The sequence below is a fragment of the Cajanus cajan genome, chromosome 2, assembly GCF_000230855.2.
Source record: "Cajanus cajan strain Asha chromosome 2, NIPB_CcT2T_4, whole genome shotgun sequence".
NCBI lineage: Eukaryota > Viridiplantae > Streptophyta > Magnoliopsida > Fabales > Fabaceae > Cajanus > Cajanus cajan.
The window spans coordinates 22,552,677-22,568,898 of record NC_138518.1 but is presented as its reverse complement, the minus strand read 5'-3'; positions in this window follow the sequence as shown (position 1 = coordinate 22,568,898).

The following is a 16,222-nucleotide window of genomic DNA, read 5'->3' as shown; positions in this document are numbered from 1 at the left end:
TTAACATCTACCCTCATCACATTCATGTAGGTAGTTTCCCTTTTCACCCGGAAAAATACAAAAAAACAAAATACCCAAAAAAGAAAAAAAAAATTATTTATCCAAACCAAGCAATATCATGCATCATCTTAGGAGCATCCTGAAAACATGATAATGCTTAGTTGAATAAACACAATGCATGCATATTCAACACCATCATCTCATATCATGCATTCTTATCGAAGATCATGGAGGGATCTAGGGGAGTGCATTCCATACATCTCTCCTAGTAATTCATTAATAACATTAATAAAAAGAAAGGATTAATCGATGCGTATGTTCAGAATGGATCGCACGCCGTTTGTTATTAAGTGTAAGCCAACAACCGCGCCAAGCGAACGCACATCAACTCCGTTGTTGGTAATCAAGACGAATAAAGGGGAAGGTCCGATACCGTTGAAGATCACTGCTCCAAGACCTTTTCCCTACGAATCGAATAAGGCTGTGCCATGGATATACGACATCCATTCTTCTGCCGACAGCGATATCTCTAACATCGCTGGACTTGGGGGCATGACTAGGAGTGGCAGGATCTACACTCCCAAAGATCTTCATGATAAAGCTCCCAAGAATAAAGGAAAAGAAAAAGAAAAAGAGAAAACCGAGGAAAATAAAGAATCCGAGGAGGAGACTGACGAGCTGTTAAAATATATCCGACAGAGCGAGTACTCCATCATGGATCAACTTCATAAGACGCCAGCAAAGATTACTCTGTTGTCGTTGATCCTATGCTCCGAACCGCATCGGCAAGCTCTGTTGAAAGTCTTGAACGAGGCATACGTGTCGCACACTATCTCCCAAGACAAATTTGAGGGGATTGTTAGTCACATCACGGCTAATGATCACCTCACTTTCACCGATGAAGAAATCCCCGCTGAGGGACCGAATCACAACAAGCCCTTGCACATCTCTGTAAAGTGCAAGGAATATCACATCACTAAAGTCTTGGTGGATAATGGATCTTCCTTGAATGTGATGCCAAAAAGAACGTTCGATCAAGTGGCAATCAAGCGAATCCAAATGCGCCCGAGCAACATGATCGTCCGAGCTTTCGACGGTTCTAAAAGAGAAGTGGTGGGAGAAATTAATCTTCCAATCCAAATTGGACCCACCATCTTTAATGTCGAATTTCAAGTGATGGACATTACTCCCGCGTACAGCTGTCTCCTCGGCCGACCTTGGATTCATGATGCGAAAGCTGTTCCCTCTATGCTCCACCAGAAAGTCAAATTCATAGTGGGTGACAAGCTGGTGACCGTACAAGTTGAAGATGACATACTCATCAGCAAGCCATCTGCCATACCTTACGTGGATGCAGCAGAGGAAGCTCTAGAGACCGCCTTCCAAGCATTGGAGATCGCCAATGTCGAAACGTTTCCCCGAGAAATGAAGAAGGTAGCCTACATGCTCACCAAGAACGGATACTTGCCTGGATAAGGACTTGGCAAGGATTCCCAAGGAATTCCCGAGCTACCCATTATTAAGGATAATCCGGGGAAACAAGGGTTAGGATACAACCCTAATAAAGATCAAAGGACGAAGAGGAACCAAGATCCTTCTCAACGTTCTTTAAGCCAGATCTTTAGGAAGGCCGGTTCACAAGCGTCAAGGCCGGTCGTCGTCATCAAGTGCTCTTCTCCTTCCGATAGGGATGTATAGACCTGATGACTGTTAGAGATTACTCCTCGGGGACAACCCGACCCCCGAGCCTCGATAGGGCACATGTTTCCGCTATAATTATAATAAAATCGTTCTTTATTATTTCTTATTGCTTCTTTTCTTGCTTGCAATAAATTTCTAGACCACATTATTTTAACCCTGTTTGAATAAGCATAAATGAGGTTAAAATTGTCTTAATAACAATAAACCCGCATCATTTTTATGTGGAAGTGTGTGTGACAACTTGGAGCACCTTTCCTTGGCCTCGACAAGTGCCATCATGGATAAAAAAGAAATCCTTTAAGGACAAAATCCTAAAAACAAAAAAGCTCGGCAGGAAACCCAAAAAGGGGGCTGCGCAAAAATAAGAGCAAAGAACCCGCTAGGAATCCCACGAAAGGGTGACCTAGGCAAAAGTTAGGGTTGCAAAAATGAACAAAAACAAAGGTCCGCTGAGACGCCACAAAGGGGTGTTTTAGGCAAAAAATAAGGACAATCAAAAAAAGCAAAAGAAATCCATGATGGTACCATGAGCTGAATTCAAAAAGAAAGTTTCAAGGGAAGCTATCTAAGTTGTCGAATCACAACGTCAATAACAAGACTTTCTTAACTTCATAAGTGTTTAATCAAACAAGCCTAAACACATGAGCCTACCTTGGCCAGCCATTCTTACAAAAACCGTTTTCAGAACAATAATAATCCCCTCTAAAACACAAACTTTTGAACAAAAATATCTTTCCTTTCTTTTCTCTTGTCCCAAACGATTTTAGAATAATCTAGTGGAAACATGGAGATATAGTGGTCAATAGGAAGGTTGATACGTCTTCTAAAGGAAGGGAAGGATCACTGGGTTGATGACACCAATCTCGATATAACACGCATCATTCCTCGGTTACAGAAATCGGCAGCGCACAGCCCGTCTAGAGGAATGGCAAAAATCCAAGCAAAGAAATGCATCGGTTAATTCTTTTGAAAAATAAATCAAATAGAATTAGGTGCATCATACCGCATACATGCATACAGATGATAGGTGTACTGGAAGATCACTTATCCTCTGTTTATTGAAAAAAAAAATGAAATTCAGAAAAAACAATACGCCCGTACTAAAATTAAGGTTATGAACAAATTTTCAACTCAATACGGGCGTACTGAAATGAATACGGCCGTATTGGCCATAACGTCCACCACATTAGTTGCACATTCAAAGACCTTATCATGAGGCAGTTGCATAAAATAGAAAATAGGAAAAATTTCTTGTGTATGACAGCAGCCAACAGAAAAAGTCAAAATCGACAAAAAAGGCAAAAATTCAGAAAATCCAACAATCATACAGAATAACTGAGCCTGGAGAGGCTTGCCGAAATAATACTGCCCAGAGACATCTCAGCTTGCACTCTTGGGCCGAATTCCCAGTGAAAGCTATCAGAGCAAGATCAGCAAGATTCCCCAATGGAAGCATGATCATCCAAACAAAATATCCGAGTCAAAGGACTCAGACTTCCTCAGTGGAAGATAGCTTTCCAACTCGAGCGACGAGTGAAGCTAAGCCTAAAGAGGTTTTCTAAATAATACTCTGGGATACACAAGATCCTCAATCCCCATTCGCCTACTCAGAGGCACTCCTCCAAAAAAGGAAAATCCAAAAAGATCAATACCCATTCCCCAAGCGGAATTCGGTATTCAACCAAACACCGAACGTCAAGATAATCCGCCTAACAGAAGAGGCCAATCAAGATCAATACGACAGAATCCCCCAGCGGATAACAGCCTACGCAGAGGCAACAAAACCAAAAATCAAAAAGTCACCCGAATAAGGATAACCGGGATACTCCACCAACGTCGAAAGGACGTCAGCCAACCATAAGGCATCGCTCACCTCAGAAAGAGCATCTTTGTGTCTGCATCCCCAAGGAATCAGAATTTCCCCAGTGGGCACCAACTACGCAATGGAAAGTTGGGACACAAGAACCTATGAGTAACTGCACATCCCCTAGACGGATCCCTGCATTATCCAGCCCTCAGCGGCACCAAAATCAAAAACAACCGTCGAAGCAGCATCGTGGACTGTGGAGACAAAATCATCACAACAGAATCCCCCAGGATAACAGCCTACGCAGAGGCAACAAAACCAGAAAATCAAAAGAGTCACCCGAATAAGGATAACCGGGATACTCCACCAACGTCGAAAGGACGTCAGCCAATCATAAGGCATCGCTCACCTCAGAAAGAGCATCTTTGTGTCTGCATCCCCAAGGAATCAGAATTTCCCAGTGGGCACCAACTACGCAATGGAAAGTTGGGACACAAGAACCTATGAGTAACTGCACATCCCCTAGACGGATCCCTGCGCTATCCAGCCCTCAGCGGCACCAAAATCAAAAACAACCGTCGAAGCAGCATCGTGGACTGTGGAGACAAAATCATCACAAATCCCTGGAGAGGGCAAACTCACGCTACCAAAGTGACCAGAAGCACGGAGGTATGCAACCCTGGGGAGGGCAAACCGCAGACCCTGGAGAGGGCAAACTCACGCTACCGAGGTCGTCAGAAACACCAAGGTATGCACGAGCCTGGAGAGGCGACGACTAATACTCAGCTACCCCCGTCGTCAGAAACACGGAGGTATGGAGCTACCGAGGTTGTCAGAAACACCGAGGTATGCACGAGCCTGGAGAGGCGACGACTAATACTCAGCTACCCCGTCGTCAGAAACACGGAGGTATGCAGCTACCGAGGTTGTTAGAAACACCGAGGTATGCACGAGCCTGGAGAGGCGACGACTAATACTCAGCTACCCCGTCGTCAGAAACACGGAGGTATGCAGCTACCGAGGTTGTCAGAAACACCGAGGTATGCACGAGCCTGGAGAGGCGACGACTAATACTCAGCTACCCCGTCGTCAGAAACACGGAGGTATGCAGCTACCGAGGTTGTCAGAAACACCGAGGTATACACGAGCCTGGAGAGGCGACGACCAATACTCAGCTACCGACGTCGTCAGAAACACGGAGGTATGCAGCTGCCAACGTCGTCAGAAACACGGAGGCATGCAGACCCTGGAGAGGGCAAACTCACGCTACCGAGGTTGTCAGAAACACCGAGGTATACACGACCCTGGAGAGGGCAAACTCACGCTACCGAGGTTGTCAGAAACACCGAGGTATGCACGAGCCTGGAGAGGCGACGACTAATACTCAGCTACCGACGTCGTCAGAAACACGGAGGTATGCAGCTGCCAACGTCGTTAGAAACACGGAGGCATGCAGACCCTGGAGAGGGCAAACTCACGCTACCGAGGTCGTCAGAAACACCGAGGTATGCACGAGCCTGGAGAGGCGACGACTAATACTCACCCTGGAGAGGCTACTCAACAATTTTCCCACCTGAAGACACTACAAGTCGGAAGGATGGCCTACTCCCCGGACAATTGGGTCAACTCCTTTACTTGTCAACCGGTACACCAAAAAAGCCGTTCGACTAAGTAAAGGGGGGGCAGCTGTAGACCCCTAAAATTGTCCGGGTCGGAAATAAGACTCAAAGACTCTCGAAGACCGAAGGAAAGTCAGCCGGAAGGACTCCTGGAAGACCCTAGGATGATTCTTTGTAGGTCTAGAAGTCTTAGAGTAGCTTAGAATAAGGGTGTGCGAGGATTGGAGCTCAATACACCCTCCTAGAGGTTCAGTACGGCCGTACTGAGCCATTTGAACTACAATACGGCCGTAGTGAAATCAATACGGCCGTACTGAAGTTTTTGAACTTCAGTACGGCCGTACCAAATTCAATATGGCCGTACTGTAGTTCAAAAACTTCAGTACGGGCCGTACCAAATTCAATACGGCCGTACTGTAGTTCAAAAACCCAGTACGGGCCGTATTGACCTCCCAGGCCGTATTGCGCCTCAATCCTATAAATAGGACGTCATTTGCACGTCATTACACACTTTTTCCACACTTCTGAACCCTCGTGCTGAGTATTCTTGGGTTTTTGAGCTATTGTCTGCCCTAGAAGTCTCTCCGAGAGCCAATCCGACGAAGTTCTTGAGTCATGAGCCATTAGCTTGAGACTCGAACAAGTCGAAGGGAAATCTCTTTGATTTCCGTAGTAAAAATTATTTTTAGGGAAAGGAGCGAGCGGACGTGTAGTGGGAAGGAGCGCCAAAAAGCCTCCTAAACTTCGTTTTGAATATATAAAAGCCCGCTTCGAAGGTTTCTTTCCAAATCCTTTCTTTTACTGCTTTTATTTATTGCTTTTTGATTGTTGCATTGCATGTTTAGAGCTTTCATCATGTAAATATTTTACTTATAATCGTTTCTAATAAATGGGGGTAATTTAGTAACTTTACGCTATTATTTATGAAATAATCTATCATAGGGAACCCAAAAGGGGCGTTGTGGGGTGCTAACACCTTCCTCGCACGTAACCGACTCCCTTACCCGACTCTGGTTGTAATGGCCAAAGTTGATTTGTGAAAATCAATTGCCTTATATCTTTTTCCAAAGTTTTGAGTAAAACATTGGTGGCGACTCCAAGAACCCCTTCTTTTTGCGAAAACCACTAATCCATGGAGGGTCCCGCTTGGGATTAACATGGATTGGTGAGAGTCATTTAAACAAAATTGTTAGCTCGATGAGGTCTCAGTTTGAGAATAAGTCGTTCTAACAATCCATCATTTTTCAAAACTAAAAAGAGTCTGACCATCGTCGCGAATGCCAATGTCCGTTTTGGCGGGTGGCGACAAGTTCAAACCCAGATAATCGATTATTTTAAAGAATAATCGATTATTTTGTTCTTCAGATTTCTGGAAATCAACCAAGAACAATTTAATCGATTATTTAGCTGGATAATCGATTATTCCAGAGAGTTGTTTCTGAAATAATCGATTATTTTGACAAATAATCGATTATTACAGCAAGGCATTCCACTTAGCCCATTTGCTGAAATAATCGATTATATTTAACAATAATCGATTATTTTGAGTCAGTTCTTAAAACTTCATTTTAAGTCTCAAAATAATTTTCCAATGTTCTCAACTCATCATCATCTACTCCCTACTTGATTTTAGACAAGTTTTGCTCAATGCACAAAGCACACACACAAGTATACACAAATATAAAAATTCATCTCCTAAGTTCTATTACATAGTCTTAGATCATAGCATTCTCTTGACTCTTCTTTAACTTTGTTTTTGTGTTCTCCAAGTTATTGCATGTTGTGATCATCAAAACTCCTTAAGCTTCAAGCTCTCCTAAGCTCAACAATCTCCCCCTTTTTGATGATGACAACCCATGGATAATGATCTCAGCCCACAATGCACTTTGTGCCTGAAACTTCTTATTGTACCATGAACCAAAACCTGCACAATACACACACAAGCACAGGTACCTGCAAACAACTACCAAACACACCATATACCATTTCTCCCCCTTTGGCATTATCAAAAACAAAGTAAGCCAAGTTTGGCAAAGATAAGCTATGTACAGAACAGATTCAGCAATAACCAAGGTAACTCATTTGTGCATCAGATAGCCTCAATTCAGACCAAATTAAACTAGGCAAGAATGTGCATCATTTCAAAAACAGAGTATGCCAATGTAAACCAGAAAGAACCATACAAATCAACATATATGCTTACAAAAAAAACAGAACATATGATACCCTGCACCAGCATTCCAAATCAATCATTGGAATCAGAATCAAACCAACACATTAACAAACAAACTTCAAATTCATCAAGATGCAATTGTTCAATAATAGAAAATATTAAAAGTGTTCAGGAATTTAAAATTGTTCAATAACCAAAAATCATTACAACCCAAATGATCTTAAAATTGTTCCAAACTTGAATTTAAAAACTAAACAAAAACAGAAATCACTCCTCATCATCCGGAATACCAAGCTGTGTCTTGATGATTCTGACTTCATGATCTAGGTCGTCAAACCTATCAAGAATTCCAGAGAACATGGATTCATGTTTCCGTGACATTTCCATCATAGCATCCATTTTGTTGATCATGATCTGTTCAAACGGTGAGAATGGTTTCAGCTCCGGCTCAGCTTCTCCAGGCTCAGTTTCCACCTGTGGTGGCTGATCCTCATCATGAGAAGGCACACCGTCCTCATCTGTAGCTGGCTCCGGGGTATTGCTCCGAGGGAAGAGGGCGCTTGCTCCCCCTCACTTCCAGCTTCTTGGGTCTCTTGGAGGAAGATGCCATGGTTGGGTCTTAGAGAGAAATGAAGAAGATGAAGGATTTGAGAGGTTTTGAGAGAGTTAGGGTTTTGAGGGTTTGGGAAAAATGAGAGAATGAGAGAAAACAGAGGTTGTGTGATGTTTTAAGGTCCTAACACGTTCTGGGTATAGAGAAAATGGATGGTTTTAAGGTTTGGCGCGGAGTTAACCGTTTTAGGAAAATTTAAAAAAAAACGCCCAAATAATCGATTAGTTGTGCAAATAATCGATTATTTGCATCAGTAAACTCAGTTTAAACCACTTTCTGATATGGATAATCGATTATTTTAAGGATAGTCGATTATTACAGAGGGTTCATTTTCCTTATACTCCCCAGATAATCGATTATTTACAGAATAATCGATTATTCCAATGGCCTTTCAGATTCTACTACTCAGATAATCGATTATTTCCCAAGATAATCGATTATTTCAGAGACTCTTAGAATTCTCCATGCTCCAGATAATCGATTATTTCCCAAGATAATCGATTATTTCCATAAATCACTTAAGATAATCGATTATTCCAGTGAAGATTTACTTCTCTGAAAAGCTTTAACTTCTCAAATTTTACCAAGACTTGTTTGCCACTTTCAATTATATTCTTCCACACATCTCTTACATTCATTCTCACAACATAATCAATTCAAACTTGATTCACTAATTATTCCCAACTCAATTCTCAATTGATTGAACCTTTCTCTAGGTAGAGGTTTAGTAAAAATATCAGCTAGTTGTTTACTTGTCTCTACAAACTCCACAACACAATCATTCCTTTGAACATGATCTCTCAAAAAGTGGTGTCTTATCTCAATATGCTTAGTCCTAGAGTGCAAAATTGGATTCTTGGTCAGATTTATTGCACTAGTGTTATCACACCTCAAAGGAATCTTGTTCAACTCAATTCCATAGTCTCTTAACTGTTGCTTCATCCAAAGAATTTGAGCACAACAACTTCCAGCTGCTATATACTCAGCCTCAGCTGTACTTAAGGCAACACAAGATTGCTTTTTGCTATGCCATGAAACAAGTTCACTACCTAACAAGTGACAAGTTCCACTTGTGCTCTTTCTGTCTAGCCTACACCCAGCAAAATCTGAATCTGAGTAGCCAATTAGACTCAATGAGACTCCTTTTGGATACCACAAACCAACAGTAGTTGTACCTTTCAAATACTTAAGGATTCTCTTTACACTTTTCATATGAGATTCTTTAGGATTTGCTTGGAATCTTGCACATAGGCACACAGCAAACATTATATCAGGCCTACTTGCCGTCAAGTACAAGAGTGATCCTATGATACCTCTATATTTTGAATTATCAACAGCAATTCCTTTCTCATCTAAGTCAAGATTGCAATTGTTTGATATTGGTGTGGCAGCCTCCTTACACCCTTCCATACCAAACTTTTTCAAAAGTTCATTGCAATACTTGCTTTGACTTATGAAAGTTCCATCATGCATTTGTTTGATTTGTAATCCCAAAAAGAAGGTAAGTTCTCCCATCATTGACATCTCAAATTCTCCTTGCATTGTTTTAGCAAATTCTTTACAAAGAGAGGAATTTGTAGATCCAAACACAATATCATCCACATATATTTGCACATACATTGTATCATTTTTAAATCTCTTAACAAACAATGTATTGTCCACCTTTCCTCTTTCATAATCATTCTCAATTAGAAATTTGCTCAACCTATCATACCAAGATCTAGGAGCTTGCTTCAAGCCATAAAGTGCCTTTTTGAGCTTGTACACATGATTAGGATTTTTGAAATCCTCAAATCCAGGTGGCTGTTCCACATACACTTCCTCTTGTATCAGCCCATTGAGGAAAGCACTTTTTACGTCCATTTGATAAAGCTTGAAATTCCTTATGGTAGAATAAGCAAGAAGTAGTCTAATTGCTTCAATCCTTGCTACAGGGGCAAAAGTCTCATCATAGTCAATTCCTTCTTCTTGATTATACCCCTTAGCCACTAGTCTTGCCTTATTTCTAAGAATTATTCCAGATTCATCAAGCTTATTTCTGAAAACCCACTTGGTTCCAATTATTGGATAATCTTTTGGTAATGGCACTAAATCCCACACTTCATTTCTTTCAAACTGATTTAGTTCCTCTTGCATAGCCATTAACCAATGTTCATCTTTAAGTGCTTCATCAATGTTATTAGGTTCAACTTGTGAAACAAATGCCATAGTGTTGCAAATATTTTTGATAGCACTCCTAGTAGTAACACCCTTACCAATATTTCCAATGATGTTATCCATTGATAAGTCTCTAGAAGTCTTCCACTCTTTTGGCAATTGTTCACATGTTCCCTTTACTTTCTCATGTGATTCACTCTCCTTAGACTTTTCATTTGGTTCACTCACCAATAGGGGTTGATCAAGCAATTCATTTAAATCTTCAATTTCAGTTTGCCTTGTCTCTTGCTTATTTGATTCATCAAATACTACATGAACAGATTCTTCTACCACTAGAGTTCTCTTATTGTAAATTCTATAAGACTTACTATTTGTAGAGTATCCTAGAAATATTACTTCATCAGCCTTTGCATCAAACTTCCCAAGTTGTTCTTTCCCATTGTTCAGCACATAACACTTGCAACCAAACACTCTAAAATAGGAAATGTTAGGCTTCTTTCCTTTATAGATTTCATAGGGTGTTTTCTTTAAAATAGGCCGAATCAGAACTTTATTTAACACATGACAAGCTGTGTTAATAACATCAGCCAAAAAGTATTTTGGTAGGTTTGTTTCATTTAACATTGTTCTTGCAAGTTCTTCTAAGGACCTATTCTTTCTCTCAACAACCCCATTTTGTTGAGGTGTCCTAGGTGCTGAGAAATTATGGTTTATACCATGTTCCTCACAGAATTTTTGAAACATGATGTTTTGGAATTCACCTCCATGATCACTTCTTATAGAGGTGATGTTTGAACACTTCTCATTTTGAACAAGCTTAGCAAATTTTCTAAAGGCAGTAAAAGCATCATTTTTATTTGCAAGAAACATAACCCATGTAAATCTTGAGTAGTCATCTACAATCACTAAGCCATAGTAGTTTCCACCTAAGCTCATTTTTCTTGATGGACCAAACAAATCCATGTGAATTAATTGCAAAGGTCTAGATGTTGAAATCTGATTTTTGCTTTTAAAACTAGCCTTCACTTGCTTGCCCTTTTGACAAGCATCACATAATTTGTCTTTTCCAAACTTGAGTTTAGGTAGACCAACCACCAATTCTTTCCTACTCAATTTATTCAAGTGATCCATGTGAATGTGTGCAGCTCTCCTATGCCAAAGCCATGTGCTTTCTTCTTGAGTTATTAGACATTTAGTGTTTGACATTGATATAGAATGCTCTAAGTCTAGCATGTATATGTTGTCAATCCTTTTTCCTATAAATCTGATTTCTTTACTCCTTTTATCACAAATCAAGCAACATGTGTCATCAAATTCAATTTTAAAGCCTTTATCACTCAATTGACTAATACTCAGCAAATTATGTTTCAAGCCATCAACAAGCAAAACATTTTCAATCAATGTTTGAGAGGAGGAATTACCAACATTGCCATGGCCAAGAATTTTGCCTTTATTGTTGTCACCATAGGTAACATACCCTTCATTCTTCAATTTCAGACTTGAGAATTTGGAGGGATCCCCGGTCATGTGCCTTGAGCAGCCGCTATCAAGATACCACAGCAAATTTTTGGCCCTCAAGCATTCCTACAAAATAAATTCAGAGGAAAAATTTAGGTACCCATGTGGAGGGTCCTTGTTGGTTAGTTCTTAGCCTTTGACTCTTCTCAACCCAAATCATTTTTTCACTTGGAACTCCATATTTTCTTGAATAGCAGTTCCTAATTGTATGACCCCTTTTACAACAATAAAAACAAGTTGCTTGTCTAGAAAAGTTGCTTTTGAGTTTTCTAAAATTTTGACTTTTCACAAAAGCTACTTTCTTTGACACAATTGGTATGCTTGTACTTGGATTAAAGCCAAGTCCACTCCTATCAAAAGTGTTTCTTTGCTTTCCCAAAAGAATATTCAAATTTGCATTTCCCTTTGTGAACCTTGCAAGTGTGGATTTCAAATCAGCATTTTCTTTTTCAAAAAACTTGCAATGTTCACAAACATCTTTTGAGGAATGAGCTTCACTAAAGTTAAACATTGTTTGAAGATTTTCATGCTCATGCTTCAAATCTTCAAGTTCTTGTTCAGCTTTAATTAAAGCATTTTCATACCATTTCAGCTTGTTTTTCAATTTTAAATTTGAGGCACCTAACTTGACAGCCTCTTCATGAATTTGAATGAAAGCTTCTTGAAGTTGGTCATAATCAGGATTTGATTCAAGGTCTGAGTCACTTACTATTGTGTCTTGTGCAGTTCCAGCCATCAAACACAAATTGTTTTCCTCACTTTCAGATTCTCCACTTGTTGTGCTTGAGTCATTGTCTTCCCAAGCAATATAGGCTCTTTTTCCTTTTGCATTTTTCTTAAACTTCTTCTCCTCTTGTTGCTTCTTTAAGATATTTGGACACTCAGCTTTCATGTGTCCCGGCTTTCCACATTCAAAGCAATTGAAGGAGGAGGTGGTTGCTTCCTCTTTCTTGTTTGGCTTTTTGTTGAACTTATAGGGAGAGTTTCTCTTTCTTCTTATAAACTTTCTGAATTTCTTCACTAGCAGGTTGAAATTTTCGGTTTCGGAATCATCGGAGCTTGTATCTTCACACACCTCTTTTCCTTTGGCAGATTTTAAGGCTTTCAATGACACTCCTTTACCTTTCTTATCTTGCTGCTCATGTTCATCAAATATATGCAGCTTTTGCTCATGCTCCCTCAACTTCCCAAAGAGAGTGGCTAGTGTTAAGGAGGTCAAATCCTTTGATTCTTCAATGGCTGTCACCTTTGCTTGCCATGTTCTGTCCAAGCATTGCAGCACTTTTAAATTGAGCTCTTCCTTCTCAAATTTCCTGCCAAAGTCAACAAGGTGATTTATCAAGTGTGTAAATCTCTTTTGAAAATCAGAAATAGATTCACCATTTTGCATTCTAAACAGCTCATATTCTCTAATGAGAGTATGCTTTCTTGATCTCTTTACATCACTTGTTCCTTCATGAGTGACTTGCAAAGTGTCCCACATTTCTTTAGCAGATAAGCATTGTGAAATTCTGAAAAATTCATCAATAGACAATGCAGATGTTATGATGTTTTTGGCTCTTTTGTCATGTTGGGCTCTTCTCTTTTCCTCATCACTCCACTCACTCCAATGTTTTTCCTCAAGCTCACCATCATCATTATTTTTCATAGGGATATAGGGTCCATTTTCTATAGCATCCCATACAGCAATGTCAATAGCTTCAATGAAAATTCTCATCCTAATTTTCCAATAGACATAATTTTCACCATTGAAAACAGGAGGTCTATGTATAGAGACACCCTCACCATAGGGTAAGTTGTTGTTGGCCATTTTTAAATCTTGAATAACTCTCAAGAACCTTGCTCTAGATACCAATTGTTAGAAAAGAATGGCCTAATCCAAGAGGGGGGGTGAATTGGATTTAATGACCCTTTAAAAATTTATCAGAGTTTTTTGGATCTTAATTTCACTCAAAACTTTTCTATGACAGAATTTTCAAATGAAGCACTCTTAAAGACTTGTTACAATGATATGAATGCAATGTGCAACTTGATTACAAGATAATGATGTTCAAATATAATATCCAATTATAGATTTAACCCATCTAAATTCACATACACATGTTAATCAAGTTTTATCTTCTTTAAAGCTCAACCAAGAAATTGCAAAACAAGAGATAAGGTTGAAGAAGATTGCACAAGTCTTTTATATTGGTTCAGCCACTCCACATGTGACCTACATCCAGTCCTTAATCACCACCTGATTAAGATTTTTCCACTATCTTTAAGCAAGAAGGTTTACAAGCAAACACACATGCATATACTTCACTACTAAAAGATAATCACTTTCTTGACCCCAAGAAAGCACCCCTTGTAGATCCCACTACAAGAACCTTAATCACTTGAGAAACCCTTCTCAAGATTTTCCACAAAGATTCACAAAGAAACAAACATGAAACGAATTCACCTGGAATTCTTGAACAATTCTTTGTCTTTCTCTTTCAAGGGTATGATGATGATGATGATTTTCACAAGTTCTTTCACAAATGTTTTTCTTCTTGGATTTTCACAAAGAAACCTCTCCAAGATGTCACAAAGACTCTCTAAAGCGTTTTTCGAAGTTGAGTATCAGTTCTCACTCAATGTTATGAAGTTTCAAAATAGTTCAAGTCTATTTATAAAAGTTCAAACCCAGATAATCGATTATTTTAAAGAATAATCGATTATTTTGTTCTTCAGATTTCTGGAAATCAACCAAGAACAATTTAATCGATTATTTAGCTGGATAATCGATTATTCCAGAGAGTTGTTTCTGAAATAATCGATTATTTTGACAAATAATCGATTATTACAGCAAGGCATTCCACTTAGCCCATTTGCTGAAATAATCGATTATATTTAACAATAATCGATTATTTTGAGTCAGTTCTTAAAACTTCATTTTAAGTCTCAAAATAATTTTCCAATGTTCTCAACTCATCATCATCTACTCCCTACTTGATTTTAGACAAGTTTTGCTCAATGCACAAAGCACACACACAAGTATACACAAATATAAAAATTCATCTCCTAAGTTCTATTACATAGTCTTAGATCATAGCATTCTCTTGACTCTTCTTTAACTTTGTTTTTGTGTTCTCCAAGTTGTTGCATGTTGTGATCATCAAAACTCCTTAAGCTTCAAGCTCTCCTAAGCTCAACAGGAACGACCCGTTCTAAGCTCCTAATTTGGACCTTTTTGGGCTTTTAGTCCTTTTGATGCTTTTCTAGTCTATTATGATGTTATGTTAGGCCTTTCAAAGATTATTTGTCTTGTTCTAGTAGTCCTATGTCTTGTTTTGGTATCCCGAACGAAATTGGGTGTCTACAACTACCCCTCTTTACTTGTCCATTGGATGACCATGTGTTGCCTTTCCAAAGGCAAGTAAAGATGTAGCCATTTCGTCCGGGTCTTCTTTTTTGCTTCTTTGTGTAGGTGCGTCCACATTGCTTTCGTCGGATAGAAGGGTTTGCTTGTATCCTTACTTTTAGGAGTAATTAAGTGTTGGGTTGTGTACTCTATTGGGGAACAAGGATGGAAAAATGTACGATATGAATTTTTGTCTTCGTGTAGATGCTCCATGCTACTTCTTTTGATTACTTGTTTTGTGATGGTGAGGTGAAAATTTCTTCTAAGTTTGGTATGGTGTGAGCATATTATGAGTATAGCCTATTTAGGCTAGACTAGTATTAGGGCTTCTAGCCAACCCAAGTCGTGATGATTTCCTTATAACCTCTTTGCAGGCTAGTGAATGGAATGAGTATCTTCTAAGCTCAACCTCTCTAGGCTGGACTAGTATTAGGGCTTCTAGTCGGCCCAAGTCATGGTTGTTCCTTTATAACCTCTTTGCAAGCCAATGAAGGAAATGAGTATCTTCTAGGTTGGACTAGTATTAAGGCTTCTAGTCGACCCAAGTCGTGATGAGTACCATCTCTCAAGACTTTCCCTTATGGGTTTGTAGCGTACCAGTGAGGGAAGTGAGTATCTTTTGAGCTTAGCCTTTCCAGGCTGGACTGGTATTAGGGCTTCTAATCGGCCTAAGTTATGATGTTTCCCTTATAAACTTTTTGCAGGCTAGTGAAGGATATAAGTATTTTTTAAGCTTAGCCTCTCCAGGATGGACTGGTATTAAGGCTTCCAACTGGCCCAAGTCGTGATGATTGATGATTAATTCGAGTTGATGATTTGTTGAGAAATGCCCCTATGTTGGTGGGTAGAGGAGAGTTCTATAGGATCATGATTTTGTGATCCTGACCTTTTTGCATTTGAGGAATCTGGTAGTGTCCTCATTTGTTTGCTTGATTCAAAATGGAGACTGCCATAGTGATAACGGGCAGAAGGTGCTTGATGTGCCCCTATCTTGGGCTATCTTTGTTGATTGAGTTTGAAGGTTAGCAAGAACTTTGTGTCATTTTTTTATGTGAGTATTATGATGCCTCTCCAAGCATCTTTACTGGGGATGGATGGCAGGGATTTTGGTGTTGTTCCAGCCATATGAGTATTATAATACCTCTCCAGGTATCTTACTGTGGATGAGTAAATGATTGGTAAGAAAATTTGTGTTGTGCCTATCGGGTGAGTATTGTGATGCCTCTCCAAGTGTCTCATTGGGGAA